The sequence below is a fragment of the Quercus lobata genome, chromosome 4, assembly GCF_001633185.2.
Source record: "Quercus lobata isolate SW786 chromosome 4, ValleyOak3.0 Primary Assembly, whole genome shotgun sequence".
In the NCBI taxonomy this organism is placed as follows: domain Eukaryota; kingdom Viridiplantae; phylum Streptophyta; class Magnoliopsida; order Fagales; family Fagaceae; genus Quercus; species Quercus lobata.
In genome coordinates this window covers 5,876,508-5,903,616 of record NC_044907.1, presented here as the reverse complement: position 1 = coordinate 5,903,616, position 27,109 = coordinate 5,876,508, and the positions used below count along the sequence as shown (strand labels likewise).

Here is a 27,109-nt window from a genome sequence, read left to right as displayed (position 1 = left end):
GGAGAGCGAAGATGTTTTTGTTTGACAAAATGACAATGGAAAGGTTAAACGGTAGAGGCTAAATGTGTGTTGTGTTTTAACTTATCCGCTGCACTCGGGTTTGGTCTGTCTTTTTCTCACATTTTATAACTTATTCAAGTACAAACAGACAGGGCCGGCCCAACCTAATTTGGGGCCCAAGGTGAAAGATTTATGTGGGGCTTTTTATATGTATATATTAATTAAATAAAATTATTTAATGTTAATCAAATTGAGGTTAATTTGATGTATTAAATACATAATCTAATGAATAATACTAACTAAAACTAAAGTTAATTTCATATAGAGAATTGAATATTATAGTTGAAACACAAATTTAACAAAAGAAAAAATATACATTATTTTTTAAAAAGAAAATTAATTTATCTTGGATATACAACGATACATTGTTAATTACATTTATAATCTAATGTATAATCTATGATATTAATTGATGTGTCGCTTAGTAGTAGATTAGTTTACAAATATGAAAGTTTCAAACTATTAAGGGAGATTAATCATCATTGATGATGTAACACATTTGTAAATTTTTTTTTTTTTAAAGCCTTGTTAGAAATAAAAAAAGGAAAATTCTAAAGGTATTACAAAATTTTCACAATATAATATGACAATAACAGTGGTTGATGAGCTTCAATAATGTAATTAATGAATATTTAAAATACTTTTTTGTGATTGGTAACATGTCAATTTATAAATCTATAGTAAAATTTGCGATATCCCTAACATCACTAATAATAAAAAGTGCAAAACCATTAAAAAAAATTCATATCTTTTATAAAATTTTGGATCTTTTACAAAATTTTGGATCTTTTACAATGAGATGGGAGAGGGAAAAAAAATTTTGTGACGGGGACTTAGGCCTAGGCTTTGGGCCGGCTCTGCACACCGAAGTCAAAAAAAATAAAGTTTGAGGTCTTTAATTATTCCCACAAACGTGGAGAGAGGGAATGGATAAACACGGCCACACGGGAGAAAGAGACAAATACAAAAAGAAAAAGAGGGAGAAAGTCTATGTGAAGAAGAAGAATAGTATGAACCCATATTAATGTTTCCACCTCCATTAATAAACCCACTTACCCTCCCTCTCCCACTCAAACACCTATTCCCATTTCGGCAACCTCTCTGTTTTTTTTTTTTTTTTTTTTTTTTTTTCATTGGGTCTTGTAGTCAGTTAATTAATTAGCAAAAAAAATTTGATTGATTGATTGTAATTTCAGTTCTTTAGTCCAAACAATAGTCCTCCATCCACGTCCATATATTTATTCTCTCTAAGTTAAAAAGCCTAAATATATAGTCTCTTTTTTTAAAAAAAAATATCAGTTTAATTTAAGTCATAAAAAAAAATATTCATTTAGATAGTTAGGAAATAATAATAACCCATAATGTTTGTTATCTTGTAGTTTCTTCAATATTTGGGATGCAATTTCTCTAAATATATATATATATATATATATATTTGGATGCAATCAAGTTGGAGTAATTTCAAGTTCTCAGGAAGCAAGCAAGTACTTTTATATTTTATAAAATATTTATTATGATTGTGCATTTTACATATTGACTGTATAAGATTCCTTGCTCAATTTTTTCATTGAGTATTATTTAAACTTGCCGTAGACTTCAAGTATTGTCAATTTTAAAAAAAAAAATTCTACAAGTATTTTTTTTTTTTATCTTTTCATCTTTACAAATATATCATTCTATTTTTTATTAATATTTTTTAAAAGATAAACCATATCCTTCTAACATTTGTTGTAGTGTGTTATGTTTGCCTAATATACAACTAAACTTTATAAGTTTCAACTTTATTATTCAAATTTCTCATCTCTTAAGGAATAAGGAGATTATCATGATAATCAAAACTCACCACAAAATTACAATGTTATCTTAACCAAAATTAAAATGAAACCAAATGAATAAAAGATATAATTTATAATTCAAAAATTTGATAGGCATATTCAAATTCATAGTTATGTAGATTGTGTTTTGATATAAACTCAATTTCTATTTCCACAAAAAAGGCCTAAGTATTAACCCAAATCAAAATTCAACCAACGCTATAAAAGGGAGTGAGAAGACTTTTTGATGGAAAATTGGAAAAAACACAAGCCCAAGACACATTAAAAAAAAAAAAAAAACCATCAACCTTAATTAGTTTTATAAGAAAGAACAAAAAATCACAAACAGAGAGAGAGAGGGTACTCACAATTTTTATATGGAAAAATATGGATTAAATGAAAAAAATGATATCAAATTTATACAATATAAAATGGGAAGAAGAAGGGTCAAATTATAAAAGATAGAAAAAGATGAAGTGTAATGGTGAAGTAGAGCGTAGTAGGGGAGATAAAGAAGCAAAGAAGGAAGAGAAATGTTATAGTAAGTGTAACCGTAGGCGTGAACTAGTTGGGAGAAGAAGAGGTTTTTGTTTTTGTTTTTGTTGAGAGTAGTGAGAAGAAAAGTTTTGAAGAAAAAAAAGAAGAGCTAAAAAATAAATGGATGATATGGCTTAACGATTGAGTAACAAAATTTATTGCCTGCATTAATATATAGAATCAAGCCAATTAGGTTCAAGTAATACATTGACAATATCATTTGATAAATACAGGTAATAGATCCCTCTAACTTTGCATTTAAGATCCACTTCACCAAACATATTATTTAGAGAAAGTTAACTTTTACTGAAGCAAATTTTACACGCATTGTGTGGAATTCAAGTAAAAGCCCATTGTGTAGAATTCAAACAAAGGTTTGTACGCAAGAAGGATTATTCATACACCAGAGAGAAGCAGATTGTGATCATAGAAATAATCGCCACCACTCTAGCAACAATGATAGCATCTTTAGATTCAATTAAGCTTAGATGTCTTGTATTTGGTCACTATTGTATGGCGTAGGAACTATAAATTTATGGTTATGTTTGTAACATTGATCATTCATGCACAGCAAGCTACCATTGTATATAAATTATTACTACTCATTCTAAATGAAAGAGAAATATTACCCACCTAAAACTTAACAATAAGTACTATACATGAGACATAATATGATTTCTTACAAAATGTCTCAAAATACACTACGCCTCATGTGAGAAATTGGCTAATTATATACAGATGAATGAGCCACTGATAGAACCGCTCTTAATTTAAACAACAACTCCTAATCCTTTCAACTTGAAGTCTCTGTTATCCAAGTGCAGGTACATGCACATGCTGGTCTCCTGTTGTCTGAATCATAATAGTGTCTTCTTCCCTCTCTATACTCGCATCATGTTTCTCTATTGGGAAAACTTTCAACTTGAAGTCTCTGTGATCCATTGCTATGTCAGATAGTTTCTTCCTCACAGCACCTATCTTACCGCACACTCATCTCAAAACGAAGAGCAACTGGGTTTGAATTTGAAAAGAAAGTACGCATCTCTTTTATGATTTTATTCCCCTTCTTCTTTGTCGTGAAGTGTTGAATTCTTTCAAAAACTCATCTACTTCATTAACCGCGTCCTTTAACCTGTCGAGCCAGTCCTTGACTTGATGGCTATAAATTTGTTGCTCCTCTGCATCCTTGAGTATATAGCTTGGATTCTAGAAACAGTTTTCTTGAGTTTTTCAAGCTCCTTTTTGAGACTGCAGATTTTTCCAATCTCTTGGAAAATCTGGGAACCCAAATTTTCAATCATTGTCTGTACAAGGCCATAAATGATTGATTCAGCCATTTCTTCTTAGTTGGCAAAAGGAACGCTGAAAGCCTGAAAGAGTGACGGGAAAGCTAGAGTGGGGCTTATATAAAAGTGCTTCAATGTTGATGAAGATGAAAGTAATGCTGCTGTGAAGGACTTTAGCAGTTCTTTTTTTTAATGTTCTCCTAGAACAGTATTCCTGCTCATGCATAGGAAACCAATAACAAGAAGCACCATCATATGTGAGTGATATCCCTTTTCTGCACCGTACCCAAATACGTGTGCACAAAGTACCACTCGCATAAATCACTTAATTTGACATTTAGCCTTGTTACTAATATTACAATTTACGGATAAAATGTGACATTACTTAGCCTTAAATGCACAAATTGAATTAGTAATACATGACAGTGCCAAAACATGAGGATGAAAGTCATGTTTAGTGACCTTTTCAAATGGAAACCGAATTAGTCTTCTCTTCATTTAGGCAAAACTAAATTTGTCAATGATAAAACAAAAAGGTTTTTCCACTTTTTCTATAGGCTTTTCAGGGGATAAGGAATTAATCAAATACAACAGTGTGAAAAGTCCAGTGGAAAGTAGAAGTATAAAATATTGAAGCCAAGACCCATCCCTTGAAAACTATATGTATGCAATAACTATAATTTTTAGGGGAAAGAAGCAACAATTATAACTGTATATTGGATGGGAAAAAATGCTAAAGGGCAGTGGGGGCAAGTTAAAAATCAGGGGCAGGGGAGGCATGGCATCAGCAACAATTTTAATTGGGTATTCTTTTTGATATTTAAATATCACTTAAATAATATTTATTATAATTTTTTATTTAAAACTCACTTATTTTACTTAAAAACAAAGTTTAGCTACAAAATAAGCTACAACCTTAATATATTTTTATTGGAGGTGAATTTTGACAAATCCACAATTGGATTACATCTTTTTATTATATTCTTCATGCTTGCAAAATTTATAGAAAATTAAAAATTAATAGTTATATCATCAATAAATTGTTTAAATTGCAAGTTTTAGTAGTTTAAAATTATGCATAAAATATAAGCTTATAAATTATAAAGTACATAATATTCGATTGACACAAAATTTGATATGTGTTTTTAAAGCGTAAAGAACACATAATTTAACAGTAAGATTTTCGAAATATATAATAATATTTATTTTATTGAGTAAAATTTTGTAGTTAAACTTTGTCCTTTACCTAATTAAATACAAAATTATTGATTAAATGTGGCCAATATTTCATTTTGAATTGGTAATATGAATAATTCACCTAATCTTTTTTATTAAAAAATGAATTGGAAGCTATTAAGTACTTCAGCATGAACAATGGAGAGAGAAAAATATATTGTTAATATCCCCCATTCAATTCGTATGGTGGAGACTGTTTTTATACGTTAAAATAGAGCATAAATCGATTAACTAAAACACCAAAACTAACTTAACTGTCAGGGGAATAGTGTTAACAGAATTTTAACTAAATAACAGACTCCACTAACAACCACCCTAACCAATCAAATTACAACACATTATGAAATAAAAGATTGTGCACGACTTGCAGCATTCCATCTGAGAACCTAAACGACAATGATGTGTTGTCGGTGCTACTTGTCATCTACAAGCAGGTGATGGCTATACAATTTGTCGTTCATCATTTTTTTCTAAAACAAGGATTTGCAAGACCTTATTGCTACACATCATCCTATTTATATCTATATAATATCTAAAGTTGTAAGTGTAAAAATTATTTTTCCTACACTCCTGTTGAGCCATATCAACTTAGTATTTCAGTTCAATTCGGTTAACTTTGATATATTTGATCCAATTTAGTCCAATTTGATCTACTTAAGAATGGAAAAAGATAGTTTGGGTTGAGAGTATCTATTCTAAATTTGAATTTATTTAAAAATATTGATCTCAAACTTGTCCCAAATTCTATTAAAATTTTAGCAATTTAATTTCAAATTTGTTTTACATACATTTAATGAATCCAAACTCATTTCAAACCCATCTATTTATTTGCTTAAAAAGAGGCAATTTAACATTACTTTTTGTTAAGTTTCAAAAGGCTATTTAATCCTAATGTGTGACATATATAGAGTAATATTAATCAATAAATATTTGTTGACATTATGTGATTATTTTTACCAATTACTATTTCCATTAGTAATATTTAAAACATCTAATAATATGAACAATCCAAAAGAACATTCAAATTATGCCACAAGACTAAGAGCAAGGTAAAAAAAATTGTGGATAAAATTTATCATAATTAAGGTGAAATGCTTAATAACATGTTATAATCAACCTTAAATAATTGGGAGAAAATGGGCAAATGCCCCTTTCAAAAAAAATCCAGCATTTTGCCTCCTTTCTCAAACTAATTAGGAAAATGCCCTTCTTTTGAAACTCGATTTTCTCAAAATCGAGTTATAAAAAAAAAAGAAAAAAATTTTAGAGCCCTATAGTGACGTTTTAAGGAGCCTATAGTGACGTTTTAAGGACCTATAGTGGCGTTTTTTAACTCGATCTCCATAAAGTCGAGTTACATGCAATTTTTTTCCTTTTTTTACCTATAACTCGATTTCATGGAGATCAACAAAACACCATTGTAGGTCCTTAAAACGTCACTATAGACTCCTTAAAAACGTCACTATAAGGCTTAACTCAATTTTAAGAAAATCGAGTTTCAAAAGAGGAGCATTTCCCTAATTAGTTTGGGAAAGAGGGCAAAATGCTGGATTGTTTTTTTAAAAAGGGCAAAGGCCAATTTTTTCCTAAATAATTGTACTCAAGCCAATAAAATAAAATAAAATAACTACAATACTTGTATGTATTTGCTAAGTATTAGTCAAATTTTAGATATTCTGCAAGCTTGATTCGTATGGTGTTTGGAGAGTTTCAACCTATGACGTCTACTCATGGCAATAACTCTTTACCATCAGATCAAAACAACAATCGATTTTTGGTGTAGGCGGGGATTAAACTACAAATTTCTTATTCGACCATCAGATACTTTACCAATTGAGTTAACTGGAACTCACTCATATGGTGTTTGAATATTTCGCAAGAATAATAGTTAGCCCTAAATTCTTAATGTAATAATTAAATTTTAACTTTTTTAAAGTCAAATGCAATAATTTTCTTAGAATAATACACTTGAACTCAAGAATTAAAATGTGAGCAGTTTCTACGGAACTTCATATGTAAACTAACATAGCTTTGCATCAAGGATGTGAAAAACGAAATTAGTATATGTTTTGGGGAGAAAAAAATTTGCAATATTTTATTCTCATATATGATTATTTTATGATTTTTATATTATAAATTATTTTTATTTAAAATAATAATAATAACAACAATAGTAATCGATAGAATATGACATTCTTCCTTATTTTTAATTGTTTTGGCAACAATGAACACAAAAGCCATAAAAAAAAAAAATTAAATATTTGTGAATTTACTATAATGAATCTTAATCATTTAGATTTCCTAATTTCTTTAAATGACATGTAATATATGTATGTGTGTGTGTAACCAACATTGTAGTGTTTATTCTTTTTTTTTTTTTTTTAAAATAGAGATTACTAATAGGATAAATACATTTATTTTGTTATATTAACTATTTTAAGCTGAGCATTAATTGTTTAAGTATAATGAAATTTTGATGTTATTTTTCTAAGATTTATATGAGAAGAGATTTATATAAAATATGGCATTTTGCTCAAATTAGTTGTTTTTGCTACACTTTAAACAAAGTCCAATAAAAGGAAATTTTAACAACACACAATCAAGAATGTTAAAAAAAATTTAAAATAAAAAATGATATTTGCATTCTTGAGTAGGTGTGAGACATGCCTATATATATATATCAATCATTATATCATGAAATTTTTAAATTTATAAACACATATAGGATGATCTAGTTACTACACTACTCTTCTCGTCTTTCTATTTTGTCTATAAAATAGAACAATAAAAATCACAAAGTATTTTATGAGAAAAAATATTGAAATATTGGAGGAAGCTAATAATAAATGAATTGCATATCATGTGGGAACTTGATTAGTACTTACCAAAAGAAGGACCTATCAAGCTTGTCGATATGGCAACTACAGAAGATGGATAAGAGACAATTCCAAAAGGTGTGATCTAGTATGGCAACTACAGAAAATGGATGATAGAAAATTCCAAAAGGTGTGATCCCAAAATTATGAGACTAAATGAATTGTAAAATGAGGGATGTAAGCAATCTTGGGCCAATCCTCACATATGCAACTCTCAATTTTCATGAAAACATGAGACGACGCATCCCATTAGACAATGATGTGAAATTCAAATGCAAGTGAATTTGAAGTTGTTCAAGTGAGGTGAGATAGCTAATGTACTTGGACAAATTCATCAAATTGGGAATCCTTGTAATTTTTAATGATCGTAAAGATTGGAGATGACTGGTTCTATTAGGAACTGGTGCCAAATTAAGAATTTTCATCAATTGAATTTGTTCAAGTGATGTGAGCTTTCTAATCCAAAGTCACTAAATTGGGAGAATTCGAAATGAAGAGTTTTTTTTAATGTGGTAATGTTCAGGACCTAGAATGAGAGAATGTAGATAGAAAACCCATTCGAAAACTCAAAGAATGAAGGCAATTATGGCATCTCCAGTCCATGCAATCATCATCATTCATGTCATCATCATCATTCATGTCATCATCATCATCAATGCCATTTCACCGATTGAACTCCATGCAATCTTTAGCTTCACAAGGGAGGTGAGATATGACATGAATTTAAATAGAGGTGTTAGCCTAGACTCCTAATCTTTAAACTCTTGATAGATTTTAAATTTAATACCCACTCATCTAGTAGAGATTTTTCGTCACTTATGTAATGTAAATTCATAGACTATAATTTGGAGAAAGGATAAATTAGGAAGTGGAGTAAGATGGAAGTGAAGAAGCTATTGCCATTGGCTGTTTCATTGGATTCAAGCTAATATTCTCTAGATATATTTTTTCTTTGAGATATGAAATCAGAGGCATAGGAGTCAAATTTGGGCAATAATGAATATTTGAAAAAGAAAGGCTAGGAAATGTTGATAATTTGGCATTGTGGATTTTGGAAAAATTGAATTGTGGTTGACTTCAGTGACGAGAAGAATCATGTGACATTATGGATGATATAGGGATATTTTCACCTATATCACTATTATTATGTACTAGATGGAAGCATGATGTGAATTTGTGGATGATACAAGGATGTCTACACTTAGATATATACTCTAGATTTGTGGCAGATGCCAACATCTACTACAATTTTATAACCTTAAAAGATTTGTGAGCCAAAAAATTCAATTTTAAAATTTCACACCTTTGTACCAATACACATCTAAATATTTAAGATTTTGATGTGGTTGGAAGCTTTCTAATGACTTCTTAACATCGTTAATAATATTATGTTCATGATCTCATCTTAATATTAGCTTTTGTTAGGGATAATTGTGGTATGATTGTAATGCAATTGTATTAGTAGTTCAGTATTGATATTGTATAGTGTTGGGGTTGAGATTGTTGTATGCAAGGTAGTGAGACAAGTGGCAAGGTGGTTATGACAGGGTGGCAAGTGAGTTAGTTAGGAAATTGGGATTAGCTTTGTGTAACAGCCATGGGTTAGAAGGCAAGGTATTAGGCAATTGTATAAAGGCAAGAAAGTTGTAAAGAATGGAATATAATAAGATTGTCACTCAATTTGCACTTCTTCTCTTTGTTTCCTTCATGTTCTTCTCTATTTCTCTTTGGAGGACCAGCTAGCCTCGAATTCAGCTAGAGAAACCATAACCATCAAGTTCCAACCTTAACATTTGGTATCAGAGTCTTGTTCCTGCATTACTATGACTAAAACACGTGCAGCTGCAATGAGCATGGTAAATGAAGCTATTGCTTCTTTGCATACCACTTTAGACCATCATAATAAGGACATCCAAGAGATCCAAAAGATTCAAGGAATCCATACCAAGACCTTGAATGAAATGAATCAAAACCTCAATGCCATTCTACAGAAATTGAATTCCCAAGATAGCAATTCACATACACCTCAAAGAACTGTACCAGTGAATCAGAGTTCTTCAACCTTATCACTTGCAAGACCTGTGAAATTGGATTTTCCACGTTTCTCTGGAGATGATCCTACGAGTTGGGTCTATAAAGCCAATCAGTATTTTGGCTATTACCAAACTCCAGTTTCAAAGAAATTCCTCATTGCTTTGTTCCATATGGAATTGGAGGCTTTAATTTGGTTTCAAGAAGCTGAGGAGGCTGGTGTGTTTACTGATTGGGACTTCTTAGTGCAAACCCTATATGTGAGGTTTGGATTAACTACTTATGATGATCCTATGGAAGTGCTAACAAGGCTAAGGCAGTCTTCAACAAGAGCAATGTACAAGGCAGAGTTTGAAGCTGTGTCTAATAGGTTTAAGGGTCTATCTCCTCTGCATAAGCTTAGTTGCTTCCTAAGTGGCTTGAAGGATGAAATCAGGCTTCCAATCAGGATGCTTAATCCACAAACCTTGAATGAAGCAATTGGTTTGGCCAAGATTCAAGAGGAATATGTGTTCAGTTGCAAGAAGAGTTCCAAATTCCAACAAGAAACAAGTAAGAGTTCTATCTTGGGCTTACCTAAGAATAAGGTAGTAATAGAATCTAAACCTAAGATACCAATTAAGAGATTAACCCTTGCTTAGATGGATGAGAGAAGAAAGAATGGTCTTTGCTATAATTGTGATGAGAAGTGGGGGGTTGGGCACTAGTGTAAGAATGCTAGGTTGTTTTTGTTAGAGGGAATTGAATTACCTTGTGGGGTGCAGTCTGGGGTACAGATTACTGAGTTAGAAGAGGAAGTGGAGAATGAGGTTGTTAATAAGGTAGTTAGTCAAGAAGAAGAGGTGGAGATCACCTTGTATGCACTCATAGGAACTCCTACACCTGGTACTATGAGGGTTAGGGGTAAAGTTAATGGGAATGGATTGGTAATCCTAATAGACACTGGCAGTACCCATAACTTTGTAGATGCTTCCTTAGTTTCTGGGTTGTAGTTAAGGGTGGATGTTTCTAAGATTTTGGAGGTTAAGGTAGCCAATGGTTCTGTGGTTAAGACTCAAGGATTTTGTAATAGTGTGCCAGTGCATTCAATGAGTGGAGTTTTGCATTCAATTCCATGTTTTAGCATTGGGGGGTTGTGATGCAGTGTTGGGTACTCAATGGTTAAGCATTTTAGGTGAGATTCAATGGAACTTTAAACTTCTAACTATGTGCTTCTGCTATAAGGATCAGAAAGTATTGCTGCAAGGGTTAACTCCATCCTTAGGGTCTTTTATTATGGATTGTAAGTAGTTTTTCAAGGTGCCTGTGAAGAAGGGGCTGCTACTACAGATTGCTAGTGTGGAGGCAGGTGCATCAAAGGTGAGACTTCCTACTGAAGTGGAATTCTTATTGCAAGAGTTTGAGGCTGTTTTTGAGACTCCTATAGGATTACCTCCTCTTAAGTGTCATGAACATCCAATTATTCTTAAAGAAGGAGTTGAACCTGTGTGCTAAAGACCCTATAGGTATCATTTCTACCAAAACAATGAGATTGAGAAGATTGTGAGAGAATTGCTGTCTGTGAGGTCAATTAGGAACAGTAGCAGCCCCTTTGCATCTCATGTTTTGTTGGTAAGAAAAGCTGATGGATTATGGAGGATGTGCATTGATTATAGAGCTCTTAACAACATCACTGTCAAGGACAAATTTCCCATTCCTATCATTGATGAGTTGTTGGATGAACTGGCTAGAGCTGTCATTTTTTCCAAGTTGGACTTATGGTCTGGGTACCACCAAATCAGAATGAGGGAAGAAGACATACCTAAAATAGCTTTTAGAACAACTAAGGGCCATTATGAATTCTTGGTGATGCCCTTTGGTTTAACCAATGCTCTCTCAACCTTTCAATCATTGATGAACCAGGTATTCAAGCCCTTCCTTAGACAGCTTGTATTGGTATTTTTTGATGATATACTAGTCTCTAGCAAGTCCTTAGCTGAGCATGTAATACATCTAAGGAAGGTTCTAGAGATTTTAGCTATGAACAAGTTATATGCTAAAAAGTCAAAATGCATGTTTGCTTACAAGAAGGTAGAGTATTTGGGGCATGTTATTACTGCTGAAGGGGTTCATACTGATCCTAGGAAAGTTGTTGCCATGCAACAATGGCCAATTCCTAAGGATATTAAGTCTCTAAGGGGTTTTTTGGGGCTCATTGGGTATTATAAAAAGTTTGTCAAAGGGTATGGCCAAATTGCAGCACCCTTGACAGCCTTGTTAAAAAAAGACTCTTTTTGTTAGTCTAAAGAGGCTGAGTTGGCTTTTCATCAATTGAAGGATGCTATGGTTCACCCTCTTGTGTTAGCTTTGCCAAATTTTGACCAACCTTTTGTGGTGGAGTGTAATGCTTCTGGAAGGGGAATAGGTGTAGTGCTAATGCAAAATGGCAGGCCAATAGCTTACCATAGTCAGGCTCTTAAAGGGGAAAATATGGCCTTGTCAACATATAAGAAGGAGCTGCTTGCTTTATTCATTGTTGTCAAGAGATGGAGGACTTATCTGGTGGGCAGACCTTTCATTGTCAAGATTGATCAGCAGAGTTCGAAGTACCTTTTGGAGCAGAAAATTGGCACACCAGCTCAGCAAAAATGGTTTGCTAAATTGCTTAGGTATGTTTTTGTTGTTGAGTACAAGAAGGGCAAAGACAATTTAGTGGTTGATGCATTGTCAAGGAAAACTGATTTTGATGATTGTAATTCAAATGGAGTTTCAAAAGTTCATGAAGGGGTATTATGCATGGTATCCTTCCCTTCTCCAACATGGTTGACTAACCTTAAGGCCAGTTATGTTTTTGATCAGTAGGTGCAAGATATATTCCAAGCTATTCAATTGGGAAGGGAGGTTCCAAAAGGGTATTCTGTGCAAAATGGGTTGTTATTTTATAAAGGTAAGATTTATCTTGGGTCATGTGATGCTTTGAAGGCTGCTGTTTTGCAACAAGTTCATAACAGTCCTTTAGGAGGGCATTCAAGGTTCCTTAAAACCTTACATAAGGTGCAAAGAGACTTTTATTGGCCTGGTTTGAGAACTAATGTGAAGAGGCATGTTAAGGAATGTGATATACTCCAAAGACTTAAGTATGAAATTTGTCATGTTGCTGGATTGTTGCAACCCTTGCCTATTCCAAATAAACCTTGGCCTAATGTGAGCATGGACTTTGTTGACCTTCCTAAGTCCCATTCTAAGGATGTTGTTCTAGTAGCAGTGGACAAGCTTACCAAGTTTGTTCATTTTATACCTATGTCTCATCCTTATACAGCTGCCAAGGTGGCTAACCTCTATCTGTAACATGTGTTTAAATTGCATGGAATGCCAGCTTCAATTGTAAGTGATAGGCATCCTATTCTTACCTCTCATTTTTGGCAAGAGTTGATGAGGTTACAAGGGGTTCAGATTGCTATGTCCTCAGCTTATTACCCTCAATATGATGGACAGACTAAGGTGGTTAACAAGAGTTTGGAACATTACTTAAGAGCCTTTGCAGGTGATAAACCTCAAACTTGGGTGGAGTGGCTACCATTGGCTGAATTTTGGTTCAATACCAATTTTCATACCTCTACCAAGTTAACTCCTTTTGAAGCCTTATTTGGCTATCCTCCCTCCAAGTTGTTAGATTACATTCCAAACACCACTAAGGTTGATAGTGTGGATGTACAATTGAGGACTAGACAATTGCTACTAGCCTTGTTGAAGCAGAATTTGGTAGCAGCTCAAGAAAGGATGAAAGTGAATGCTGATAAGCACAAGACTGAGAGGGAATTTGTTGAGGGAGATTGGGTTTATCTCAGATTGATGCCCTACAAGCAGAAATCCTTGAAGTAAAAGCATTTGGGCAAGCTGTCACCTAAATATTATAGGCCTTTTTAGATTTTACAAAGGATTGATAAGATATCATACAGGTTGGATCTACCACCAAATTCTAGAATCCATCCTACATTCCATGTTTCTTGCCTAAAGGAGAAATTAGGCAAGCATGTGGCTGCTGTTCCTTCATTACCTTCAATGGATGCAACTAGCAGCCTTAGTCCTAAACCAATGGCTGTTTTGCAGTCCAAAACTCATAATTTGAGGAGCAGGACTATCACTCAAGTCCTAGTGCAATGGCAAAGAGAGAGTATTGATGATGCTACATGGGAAGATTTGTACCAACTTTAGCAATAGTTCCCTCAACTTGTGGGCAAAGTGCTTTAAGGGGTTTGCAGGGAGGGGGGGGGGGAGCGGCGGGGGTACTTGTTAGGGATAATTGTGGTATGATTGTAATGCAATTGTATTAATAGTTCAGTATTGATATTGTATAGCTTTGGTGTTGAGATTGTTGTATGCAAGGTAGTGAGACAAGTGGCAAGGTGGTTAAGATAGGGTGGCAAGTGAGTTAGTTAGGAGTTAGTTAGGAAATTGGGATTAGCTCTGTGTAACAGCCATGGGTTAGAAGGCAAGGTATTAGGCAATTGTATAAAGGCAAGAGTGCTGTAAAGAATGGAATATAATTAGATTGTCACTCAATTTGCACTTCTTCTCTCTGTTTCTTTCATGTTCTTCTCTATTTCTCTTTGGAGAACTAGCTAGCCTCGAATTCAGCTAGAGAAACCATAACCATCCAACAGCTTTTCAAGATGATGCTTCCCTTTAAATTTGTTGCCACACATTCCAATATCTTATCTCTAATGTTCCATTAGGTTAGTAAGTTGATTCAATTCACCTAGTCCACCAACGCGCTTGGAAATGGAAGAAGGGTCCTTACTCACAATTAATAGTGATAATTCCAAAAGATAAGTTATTTTCTCTAATTCATGCGCATATAACTCAAATGATTACAATCACTATTATCAAGATGCTTGAAACTGATCAATTCTCTTGGTAATTGTTTAAGACTTGCACAGCAACTAGGATTTTTTTTTTTTTTTACAAGATAGAAATTATACTCTAGTCTAATCTAATTGTATATATGTGTGAAGCTTCTTCTTGGAAACTTAAACCCTGACCCTTGCCCCCCACACCAAGTGAGATTTAGTGCTTCCAAATTCCATAGTATATTAATAGAATTAAGAGAGTTTTAATAAACGCATTATTGAAAAGATCAAGGTACTTAATATGTATTAATTTCCCTATAGAATTTGGCTCTTATAATATAGCGATGGTCCTTCCACAAGTATTAAGTTCTTGTGCAGTGTCGAGGGTAAGGGTCAAAGTTCAAGTCTCCAAGAGGGAATTTCACACACATATACACTTAGATTATGCTAGAATAGAATTTCTAAAAGGAATATACATACATACATACATACATATATATATAATGTTTAAGCCATGTGAACCTAATGCACACAAGTATTTGAAACTCAAACTAAGTGTATTCAATGTTGACTTCCTAAGGTACTAGATCCATACTCATGAGTTTTTAAAAGAAATGTACGTACCTTGTCTACTTTAAACAATGACCTCAAAGTTTCAATAAAATATGAGCCAATAACAAATGGACTCGATATATGACAAGTTTTTTTAATTAATATTATTGCCATAAAAATCAGGGACCTTAAACTCAAATCCCACAATTGATTTTGCAATATCATGGATTAGATCATGAATCTTGTATTTTAAGACTCCATCTTCTTTTATTACTTTGTCAAAGAAATATCTTCAAATTAAATCATTGAAGTACTTATTAGAAACATATTCTAATTGTTGGTTTATGCTTGATGATTGGATAAATTTGTGTGCTATTCATAGTTACTATTAATGTTTTCTTACACATCTCATGATCTTTGGAAAATAAAGAACAAAAGGTGAAACAACCCTTTAAATATGATGTGAGATATAATCATAACTTAACTTTAGGATCGGTAAAATGTCATTCTCTTGTTGAATTACATTTTCTAGTACATTATTCTTGATATCTAACCACCTAAGCTTTGTTTCCTCATAGAGTAGTACACTTCCTATGCACTTTAAGGCAAGGGGCACCCCTTGGCATTTGTCTGCAATCTCCCTCCTGATTGCTACAAGTTTAGGGTTGTTGGTTTCTTGCCCTTCTATATATGTTATTTTCTCAAATAAAGGCCAATTTTGGCCTTTCAAGTGACCTTTAACTGTGTATGTTGAAATAGAACATGTAATTTTTGCAACTATTTTGGCATGCATGTCATCAAAATTTTATTTCCCTTTACATCACCAATTAAAAGGCTTTTCAAATTATCCCATTCATTATAATCTTCATTCCACACATCATCCAACATAAATACTTCTTTTGATCAATATTTTGACAAACTTGCTTTTGCAATTCAACCATGTGAAGTTCTTATGGTTTTTTATCTGGAGCAGATGTGATTATTTTTCACTAATTATTTTCACATTAAAGGTATCAAAGATGCACAACCCACATTTTAAGACCAAAATGTCTATCTACAATCACATCACTGTATACATATTGAGCAAGTTTGGTCTTGCCCAACCCCCACAATCCCCACAATGGGAACAACAGAAACATTCTCTTTCACAATTTTTTTTTTTTTTTTTTTTTTGATATAGAATAGAAATTTTACTCTAACTTAATCTAAATACATATATGTGTGTGAAACTCCCTTGTAAAGACTTAAACCCTAGCCCTTGCTCCCCATATCCTACAAATACTTATAGAGTAACCACTGCGTGGTGGTCAAATTTTTTTTTTTTTTTCTTTAATAGCTCTACTTTCTTATTATATTTATGAATGACATTATTGAGCTATTATGATTTTTAATAGCTCAACGTTCAATAACACAAAATTGATAGCAAAGGTTCTTCTTATGTTCTATTTACCTTCCATAAAACTCTTCTAATTCCCAAATGGACTGAATTTGATCCAAGGTTGTTTTACAAGGCCTTAAGGTTCTTCCAAAAAAATGTAAGCCCACTACAGGAATCTTGTAACTAGTCCTACCCAACGGGCCTGTAAATAAATGATGGGACCAATTTCAAAACCAGTTCACTGAATAGGTCCATTGGCCATAACAACACTCCGAACCCGAGGGCCTAGCTGAATTGGGCTTGAAAAGAATCAAGGGTACAATCACCTTCTTGACGCTTATCCTATAATAGACGATAGAAAATTGGAGCTTATTAAGCTGAAAATCTAGGATGAGCATGCAAGTATGACAATATAATGAGATTTAGGCTTTGCACTAAGCAGAGTCAAAAAAGAACTCGATTTCATACAATTTTCATATCTAGTCATATTCAATGAATGATAATTGCATTTTTTACAATTACTTTTCCAGCCTAACTGATTATGATGAATTTTGTATAGTCAATTTTAGGCTCCATACCCATTTTCCAAATTCTAAATAGAGCCCAATGCCATAATGTAATTAAGAAAAACATTGCACCAATTTTCAAGCATTTGTTTATTGTTCTGGTGAATACATATGTTGAATACATATGTTCAATTACTACCCATATGAGATTGCTTTGATTAGCTCCCCCTCATGAGGTAAGAAGATTGCATCAATAACATATGGGTTACATGATCTAGTTTTCTTGTCAATTAGCATGTTTACTCTGGCATTTTCCTCTAACATCATGCAGGGGGATATTACTACTGATATTTGAACAGGTAGAGGCCTAGGAAGTACGAACACTTCATTTAGGGTGCTGTACATGTGGCCATCTTATGTTATAATTTTTCAAGAATTACTCGTGGCACCATGTTCATACCTATACCCATGTCCATGTCTATGCTTCCTAGCTAGTGGCTGTCCAAACCTTCCCCACCAGAATTTCTCCACAATTGCATTCAGCTCAATCACACCAGTCTTCAGGAATTTGAGTATATTCATGGCATAAGTTGGGATTGCTCATGCTACTGCTAAGGATTTCCTTATCTACCATTGACAATAGCTTCTTGACTCTTTCAGGCACAAAAACAACAAGCTCCTCTCAAATTGTTGGTAAGTTACAACTTCAATCTTAAGAGACAATATTGGTAGCCTGTCTTTAGTAAAGAAAAACATCCACATTATGAACTACGATCACCATTACTTGATTAACACCATACCATAAATGTTGACAAGTATCAGTGTTAACCCTTACACATATTGCCGATGTCCAAAACTCACATGCTAGAGTTTTTTGTTGAGATTTCCTGAGTAGTTCGACAAGAAAGATAACATGGGAACTATAGGGTGATACTTCTTCCCCCTCACCAGAGGAATTATTACAATTTAAGTTTTCATCTTAGTTTAGAAAGATCTCCAGATACAATATTGGGAAAGTACTACCAAAGAGGTCTTGTGTGTACAATTTACAAGATCTGTCTCCGCTTGCAGTTTCTCTATATCAATTTTGTTTTGCAATTTCCCACAATCAGACAATCACAGTTTCGCCTGCTCTTGAAGTTGCTCCTGTTCAAATAGGCCGAATAAATTAGAACCACCACAATTAAGAAGTGAGCAAATAGAAAAGGCAGAAGCAAAAAGTTGGAACAGAACAATCAGAGGAGTAATAACTAACAAGGAAGCTTTTCTAGTGAAATAAGATGTAGGAACCGAAAAAAAAAAAAAAAAAAAAAAAAAAAAAAAAAAAATCTAGTACACCCCCATAACAATGCTCTCATCTAGATCATCATAGCAGGCACAATAGTTTATTCAACGGCAGCATTATATAAAATGAATGCATATCCACTAAGTTCTCTGGAGAACTTTTCAAGAAATTAAATAGGAAGTATTTTCGATCAATGTAGGGAAGCCCAGCAGTATTCTCAACAACTTATGCATTCTACTTTGCTCCAAAGTAAGAGTTATCAGTCTTTTTGAAAAAATTTCTTTGCTCTTTTCAAACTTAGCATCACATAACTATCAATTTTTAATGCGTCCTTTGTCCTAATCCTACTTTTCTTGGGCTTCGTTCACTCATTTTGTCTCAACCTATTTGTCCTAAAATTTTTTTTTTTTTCAAAACCCTCTTTAGAATTCAGCTGTGAAGTTAATTTCAACACTAGGGAGTGATGTAAAGAAAAAAAAATTAAATCCAGAAGCAATTGATGTAACACTGACCTCTGTCACAAAGAAGGCATGAAACCCATATGGAACCCTGTGAGGGATCTCAACAACTGCCACTGGGTCAGCTGACATTGTTTTTGCATCAATTACATGGACTGATGATTTTCTGTATGATTATCAATGAAAAATTGAGATTGCATCATCTTCATCAAGAAATCCGAACTTTAAATCTCAGTCATCAGAGGTATTAACAAAGTGGAACTAAGCATGGTGTATGGAAAAAGCAAGATAGAATTCTGTTTGGATGCAAATGAATCAACACCAGGTTAGGCTGCACAGCTTTTACTCTTTTTGTCAAGAATGATTGACATTGAACTAGTTTTTCAGGACTAAAAACTAGTTGCAGCCCTTAGATTCTTCACATATTAGGAATAAACATTAGTAAAAAGAGAAAACAGCAAAATAGTAATATTTTCTCCACCGATGCAATCTACAGATCCTAAATTTGCAAGAGCAATTCGATAACCCTCTTTCAAAGGCTTTCAATCTCACATTCTGACAAAAATTTCCTCTACTTAACCAAGCAAAAACATTAATACCAGGCACAGGGAGAATATAAATTTGTCAATAGCATGAGAAAAGAAAGTATTACCCATCATTTTCCTCATGTACAAAGAATATTAAAAATCCATCATCTTCTTCAGAAGTAATGCCAGGCACACGAGGGACAAAAATAGCTTCAGAGCCAAATCTGCCAGGCCCCAAATCATAGATTCCTTGAACATTTCCTCCAACTTCATGCTTTGTTTTTTCAGTCTCAGGTTCAGCATGCAGATCAAATTTGATTATCCCAGTGACCTTTACAACGCCTTCAAGTATGGTTCCATATACATATCTTGTTCTCCTGATAACCCACCACATAATCAGTAAATATAAATGATGGAAGAATTTGACACCCAAGAGAACAAAATGAATTTAGCATATAAACTAGCATAATAATAAAAGTGTTTTGCTAAACAAAAATGAGTTTCAGAACATTTTCAAAAAGGCAAAAGATCATATAAATATGGCCTTTGGAGTATATATAGCCTTTCTTATCTGCTGCTGCCATAATGAGCACTTATGCAATCTTGAATGATCTACCAACAATAAACAACCCAAAATCTCCCATTACCTGCCAGTGTAGCTCTCATTCACCCTAGGTAATTCTACAACAGAAGCTGATAGTTTCTTCTGAAAAGCTAGTCCAGTTTTCATGTTGAATCTCATCTCATACCTGAAAAAATAGTAACTATCATAATCACTTAGGTATGCATATATATTTAAATTTTCATAAATGGATGAAAGATGTTCTCCAGCTCATTTGAGAAGTTTTTGAGCTTTTCTTTGACAATTCCATTGAACATGTCCAGATCTGGATGCTGAGCGCGACAAGTGATCAAAACAACTTCGTCCTCCTCCTCCCAAGCATTGGCTAGTGAAAGGAAGTCATTAAAAATGTCAAGATAGAAACGTGAACACAAATAAACTTCAATCACAGCTTAGTAATGAACTACAAGATGATATAAATTTGCAAATCTAGAAAGAATTGAGACAGGCCAAATCTCAATATAAAGAAAGGAGTAAGTTCCTTCTCTCCAGTTTGAGAATGATCATCTACTGCCTCATTAATCCATGGATCATGAGGTAGTTAATCACACACAGATCACACAGTCATGAGTGATGAGTGATGAGTCATCCACTAGACTTAGGTTCCTGTCTCCTTAGTGATGAAGGATACATAGGTACGAGCCTATGGAAAGATCTTATTCAAGTAAGGTCTTGCCTATAACACTAGATTACTGCTTAAATTTGATCTTCTTGTAGATGTTATATGTTAGCCAATAACAAACTTCATCTAATAAAACAATATAAATTCAAAAGATATTTTGGCATTCAAAAAGAGATCACCATTATGGAATATGAAGCAATTTGGAAGCTCGAACCATCTGATTTGCAGCTCATCCTTTGCATACCGAGGAAGTATACCAAAACGAGCTCTTTTTGTAGCATCAAATGTGAATGCTGACTTTTTCTCCTTCACCATTTCCTGAAAATCAAAATTTAAACAATTATTCCAAGTTGCATGTCATGTGATCGATATGATGCTCAACAAAGCACTATTTTGATCATCACATTTACCAAAACAGTAATATCCAAATTTGTCTTCAAGGGTATCACATCTAAATCTCAAGGAAAAAATTTCCTGCGAAGATTATAAGAGTTGATCTTGAGATCAACAATGCGTGCTGAGGATTTCAACAGTACCAACTTTGTGTCTGAATTTTGAGATACTTCTCAATGACTACAGAATGGCTTCAATAATACCAAAGAATGGGAAAGACAAGCCCCTTTGTATTGTTTATAATAATGAACACTCAACAATCAAAGTCCTGTGGCATTAAATTTCAATGCAAATATATACAACAGATAGAAGTGCACAAAACAGAAACACAAGAATGCGAATATATATTGCACGCATGCATGCACACACACAAGAACATTCTTGTTTCATTGATTGAGAAGTGAAAACACTAAGATGGGTGACCCTAATGGATGATGCAGCCAGCTGTTCAATACTTCTGTGTAAAAATGCAATCCATATACATTGTTAAAGCAAATGAGGTCAAGCTTATTTATATTCATATTGTTATGTTGAAGGCCAAATAAAATTGTAGGTACAGCTCCCTCTTAAATTCAAAATGTCAAAATAACTGTTTACAAACTAAGTTGGTGAATTGATTAACTAAATGCTAAAACATAACTTTAAATCTCCCTCAGGTGGCACCTCCTCCTTCAGCCTACGGTTGTTCAAAGTGGTATTTCATCACTATGCACGCCAACTATTTTTGTAATATCATATGGCATCTCCTCTCTTGTAACTTGTACCAGGGCAAAACTTCCAAAAGAAACAACTTTGCAAGTACCATACCTTTGGTTTGAATATCAATGGATGATCCTTGAAAATTGCATAGTTCTCAGTGATGGCAAAGTCATGCATCATGATAGGGTCTGATATTGTTATTGGTACTGGGTCATGCATGAAACCATCCTTTGAAATTACTCTATAAGTGATATATGGTGGTGTAACTGAATAGCCAAATGTAAACATCTCGCCTGCATGGAAGGATTCTGCAAGTTAAAAAAGGCAATCTTTCATTACAAATGGATCACTAAATATCTTTTACAAAAATGCGCTTACCAGTGAATGGGTCAACTTTTGGATGAGCAGTGAAAGAATGTTCCAATCTCGTCATAATCCAGTATCTCAAGTGTTTGAATATCTCCATCTTCCAAAACTTTAAGGACATCTAAATAATGTAATGAGAACCATCTCAATTCCACATTAGAGCAGGAAAGTTTAAACAAATCAGCATTGTTCTGTAATTACTTTTTCCCCAGAATGAAAAGCACACAGCATTTACATCATCATGCCAATGCAGAGAAAAACCAACCCTTTCCTTATTAGCTTTTCAGAAGAAAAAAACTATAGAAGAAGACATGCTTACATGGTTTATCTGCCACTTGAAGTGCTAAAAGTTTCCCATGGTGATATACCAAAGCAGTATTAGCTGGACACAGGAGACAAATGGTTAGTGTTTGGCAATTCACATCGGGATTTTCCAAACAGGAAAAAAAGAAGAAGATATTATACCCAACTAAAATTATATTACAAAGATTGTGGAAAGATGCATATATCAGAGATATTTACTGACAAATCCATACCTGTCATGTGTGTACTAAAGGAAGAGGGACACATTCATAGTTTGCCAATGGTTGCCAGTTACCTTTGGCCTAAATGGTACCTCCACCACACTCATAGAATTTTTTTTGGGAGGGGGGGGGTTGTGTGTTGTAGGCAATGTCCCCTGTTCAAGTCTGGTGGGAAGTTTGAATTACCACAAAAATATAAATAGCCAAAAAATCATACTTTGCCAAATATTCCTGATAATACTCTCTTTAAATGTTATTTACATTACATAAGTAGTATACACTTGTGACTCAACTGGTAGAAGTGAAGAATGGGTTGGGTAGGTCTAAAAGTTGAAATCTTACCCATCAAAAGTAGAAGTTTAAATTACACATACTCTAGTACCCAAGACAAAAGAGTCCATTCAACATTAAAATTTATTATATCCAAACAGAATAACACATAGACTAGTGTTTTTGAACAGTGATTACTGTACTCAAAGAATTGTGTGTACAATCCCAGGATATGTCTTTGCATTCAAGCAAAAGTGCATACAAGACTAACTTACCTGTTCCAGTTCCGTGCAAAGCATCTAATACTTTCAATTTTTGTCTCAGCAATTGCATAACCACCATGAGTAATCCAAATGGCCCGTTCAGATCTCCAATATGAAAAAAAAAAAAAACCCTGAAATGTGACCGCCATCGTAAACATGTATGGCAGAAGCTATCTGCCCATAATAATTTTACTTCTACAATCATCAACTACCTTTTCTTATTTATCTATCACAAACTTTTCCTTTTATCACCCTTGTTAGCTAAACAAAGTATTTTGATTTTAAAATTTTTGAATTTGAATCAAAGTATTCTTACTTCCTAGATTAATACAAATCCCTTGATTCTCTTTTAACAGTTGTATTTCCTTTCTATAAATCACACAAAATGATAGATGGAAACAAAAAGAAAATACTTTCTTCCTAAAATTTTTCATGCCATCAAAGTAGATGATTACGAGGTCAAACTCTATCTCCACTATATCTTCCAATTAGAAGTTAAAAATTTCACATTTTGGATCTCACTTATTGGGAATGAGTCTTGGCCCACAAGTACAAGAGAATGTTACTATAGTGATTAAATGAAATTCACCATTTTTCAATTGCTTGGGACAAGTGGTAGTTTATAATGATCTTGAGAGCCAAGTTTCTTGCGGTGGAACCCTATCGCTTATCATGCCCTAATTTGCCATATTAAAATTCTCTCCATTTAAAAGGAACTCATTTCATGGTTCAAATCAAGGGTATATTACAAATATAAAATTGTATATAGTACCAACTCATTTATAATTTTAAATGACGTGACACTATACACTTTATACACTATAACATGTTCCCAAGTTGCCCACCCTATCTTCTAGTTCTCTAGAGCTTGGCTTCTGGTAGTGCCAATTCTTTGCCTACTTTTATCTTTTCCTAAACGACCACCTCCACATTCCCAGTCTTCCCCAATAATCCTTTAGTGCTTTTCCAACAATTGTATTTCCCCACTATAAAAGCATGCACTAAGATCAACAGAAATAAAGAGAAAATACTTCCTCAAAAGTCTTTCAATCCCATTAGAAGCAAAGTTAATATGTACAGGCAAAAGATGCAACTAAAAACCGGGAAAAAAATAGAAAAGAAACCTATAGCTTACTGCACACCTTCATAAATTTAGCGGCTCCAAAATACTCTTCTTGTTTAAGCTTAGATGTCCTTACATAGCGAGAGACATAGGTTGCTTTCCCATTTTTTATGCGCAAACCATGAATCATGCTGCAAAATAAAAGATATCACATAAATCCCTTCTTGCTATAACAGATTAACAGTGTATAAATGCAAAGGGTTCCAACCGACATTCATGAATCTCCAAAATCTAAACAAGAAGTGGTAAGGCTGTAAACACAGAACAGAATATTGGAACATAGCCAACTATAATATATCGGAGAACATAAAACTAGCAAGGATGGTTCTTGTTAGATAAATTAAATTGAATTGTACTCCTATGGATTGTACCCTTGTGATGTGCAGCTCGTGTAAAAATTCCTGTTAGCATAAGAACATTTTTTTTTTTTTTTTTTTTACATACACACTTTTCAAAATATCTCATGTCAAATTATCTATTTTATAATATATTTTATTAAAATATCAATTTTTCTTGATTTTTAAATTTTCTCTTTCTTCACATACAATCACCATCTACTCTCTTCTTTCATCATAAAAAAAAAAAAAAAAAAAAAAAAACAACTAATTACAAAAAAATAATGTCTATATAAACTTACACGACTACATAGCAAACATATAAATTTACACATTTATACACAAACTGATATAAGTCATTTCTTAAAAAAAAAAAAAAAAAATTGTGCAAATTCAACACATTTTTCTATTATACATGGACTAATGTGAATGCTCTTAGAACTTAAAAGTTTATGAGCTGTCATATTGAATGACTCATTGCCCTTTTTTTTTCCTATAAGAAGGTTGCACTTTTATTCAAACAAAAGAAACAAAGACAGAATCCTGGATGAGGGCTTGTACAATACAAGGAGGATAGTCCCCAATCCAAACACAAGAATCATCCAAACTAAGTGCAAATTTAGCTAAAAGATGGGCAGGTCTGTTCCCCTGCCTCCAAACATGAGAAAAATTAACCGAATGAAACTCCGCACTGATTTGCTGCATGCCCCTAAACTCTTGTTGCTAAAGGGTTATCGCAAATTTGTCCCCAAGGTACAACCAGGTTGTTGAGTTCCATAGATAGCAGTTCTGGAGAATAATCAGAGGATTTCTTATGTTTCTCTCTAACTTACTATTTTGTAGAGTTATATTTCATCAAAAGGCACGTATGGAAAGTTAAAATGTTTCATTAAACCGTTCACAATGCTTGAAACCTCTTCAAACAATCAAAACAGTTATCAGAAAATTCTCTAGAAAACTAAGTTTTTACAAGTTTCGATCAGTCAAGAGTTCCTTTTGATCAATTGAATGCTCTTTTGATCGATCGAACAAGAATTGAGCATCGATCAAAACAAGCAGAGACTCCAGGATAGATTTCCTTACCATTTCGATCGATCGAGCAAACGCTTCGACCGATCGAAAATACTAAATTTCAAATGTTCACTTAGAAAATTCCAGAACTTGAATTTTCACTTTATTGACTTTATGAAATAATACTCTCCAAACTCAAATATCATTATTACAATCTATCCATGTATATGCATATATATACAACACAGATAGACACACTTGATTTGCCAAAACCAACTAGAATACAACACTACAGTGTAAAAAATGTCATGAAAATAGCAAATGACGTTAGTAAAGTAGAATCAAGTTTTCTTTTCCCCTTCAGTAATACAATAATGCCTAAGTTTGTGAAGGGATCATAAAGAAGGCGAACTTGAACAATATCTTCTTTCTATCCTAATGAACATATCACCAATACGTCCAAAGTTTGTATTGAGTACATTACTTCATGATTATGTTGCACTCTAATACAAATATAAATTTTCTATATCACTTTTTGTGTTTTATTTTATGTTCCACTAATTACAATTTATAATGTGTTTTTTTTTTTATCAAGATTTGGATGTATCTGGTTTATATTTGCTTGACATTCGGAGTGAGGTGTATTTTTGTCTCTAAGAATATTTGTTCGACATGCGCCAATAATTGTATGCCAAGTGTCTATACTTTTTTAAATGGGGTAATTACACCCCTCTCTCTTGAGTTTTTGGGGAATGACACTCCACCCCAAACTTGAAAGCTACGTTTGGTTGAGTGGAAGGGGAGGGAAGAAAAGAGAAAGGAAAAAGAGAAGGAAGAGGAAAAAGAGTAGGGAAAGAATATAAATGTCATTTCACAAAAAAAGTCTAGACCTTTTAAGTTTTAACGGTATAAGAATAATTTTAGGAGAGGAAAAATAATGGATTCCACCAAAACCTTTTCCCTCTCATTCTTCCTTTTTCCTATTTTTTCTTTCTAACCAAATAAAGGAAAGTCATTTCTTTCTCTTCTTTTCCTTCCTCTTCCATCGAACCAAGCAAAGTCAAAAGGAAAAAGCACTCCCCTCCCTTGAGGTTTGAAGAAATTAATATTCTCACCCTTTTGTTTATATTAGTAACGAAATTTTTTTTTTTTTTTTTTGTAAAAATCTCTTTAGAAAAGTTAAACCATAGTTAATAAAAAAAAATTGATAAATTTAGAATAAAATATAAAATTTATCAAGTACTAAAACACTTGTAATGGCAAATTTCTCCATAACTCATTGAAAAAAGAAGAAAAAAAAAAGTAAAATATTCACACTTAATATTTAAAATACACTATAATTAAAAATATAAAATAATAAATTTTAATTATGAAATAAGATAATTTTGAAATTTTGCCCTTAAAACAAGCACAGGTTAGTACACAACATTTTTAATATTAATTTAACAAAATTTGGTTAATTAGATGTTAAGGAAGGAAAGTGTTTTTTCTCTTCAAGTTTGGGGT

At 33.2% G+C, this 27,109-nt stretch overlaps 1 pseudogene; it reads right to left on the bottom strand.

Moving 5' to 3' along the window:
• Positions 1 to 17,383: 17,383 nt before the first annotated feature.
• Positions 17,384 to 23,846, bottom strand: LOC115984096 (annotated as a pseudogene).
• Between the last annotated feature and the right edge of the window lie 3,263 nt (positions 23,847 to 27,109).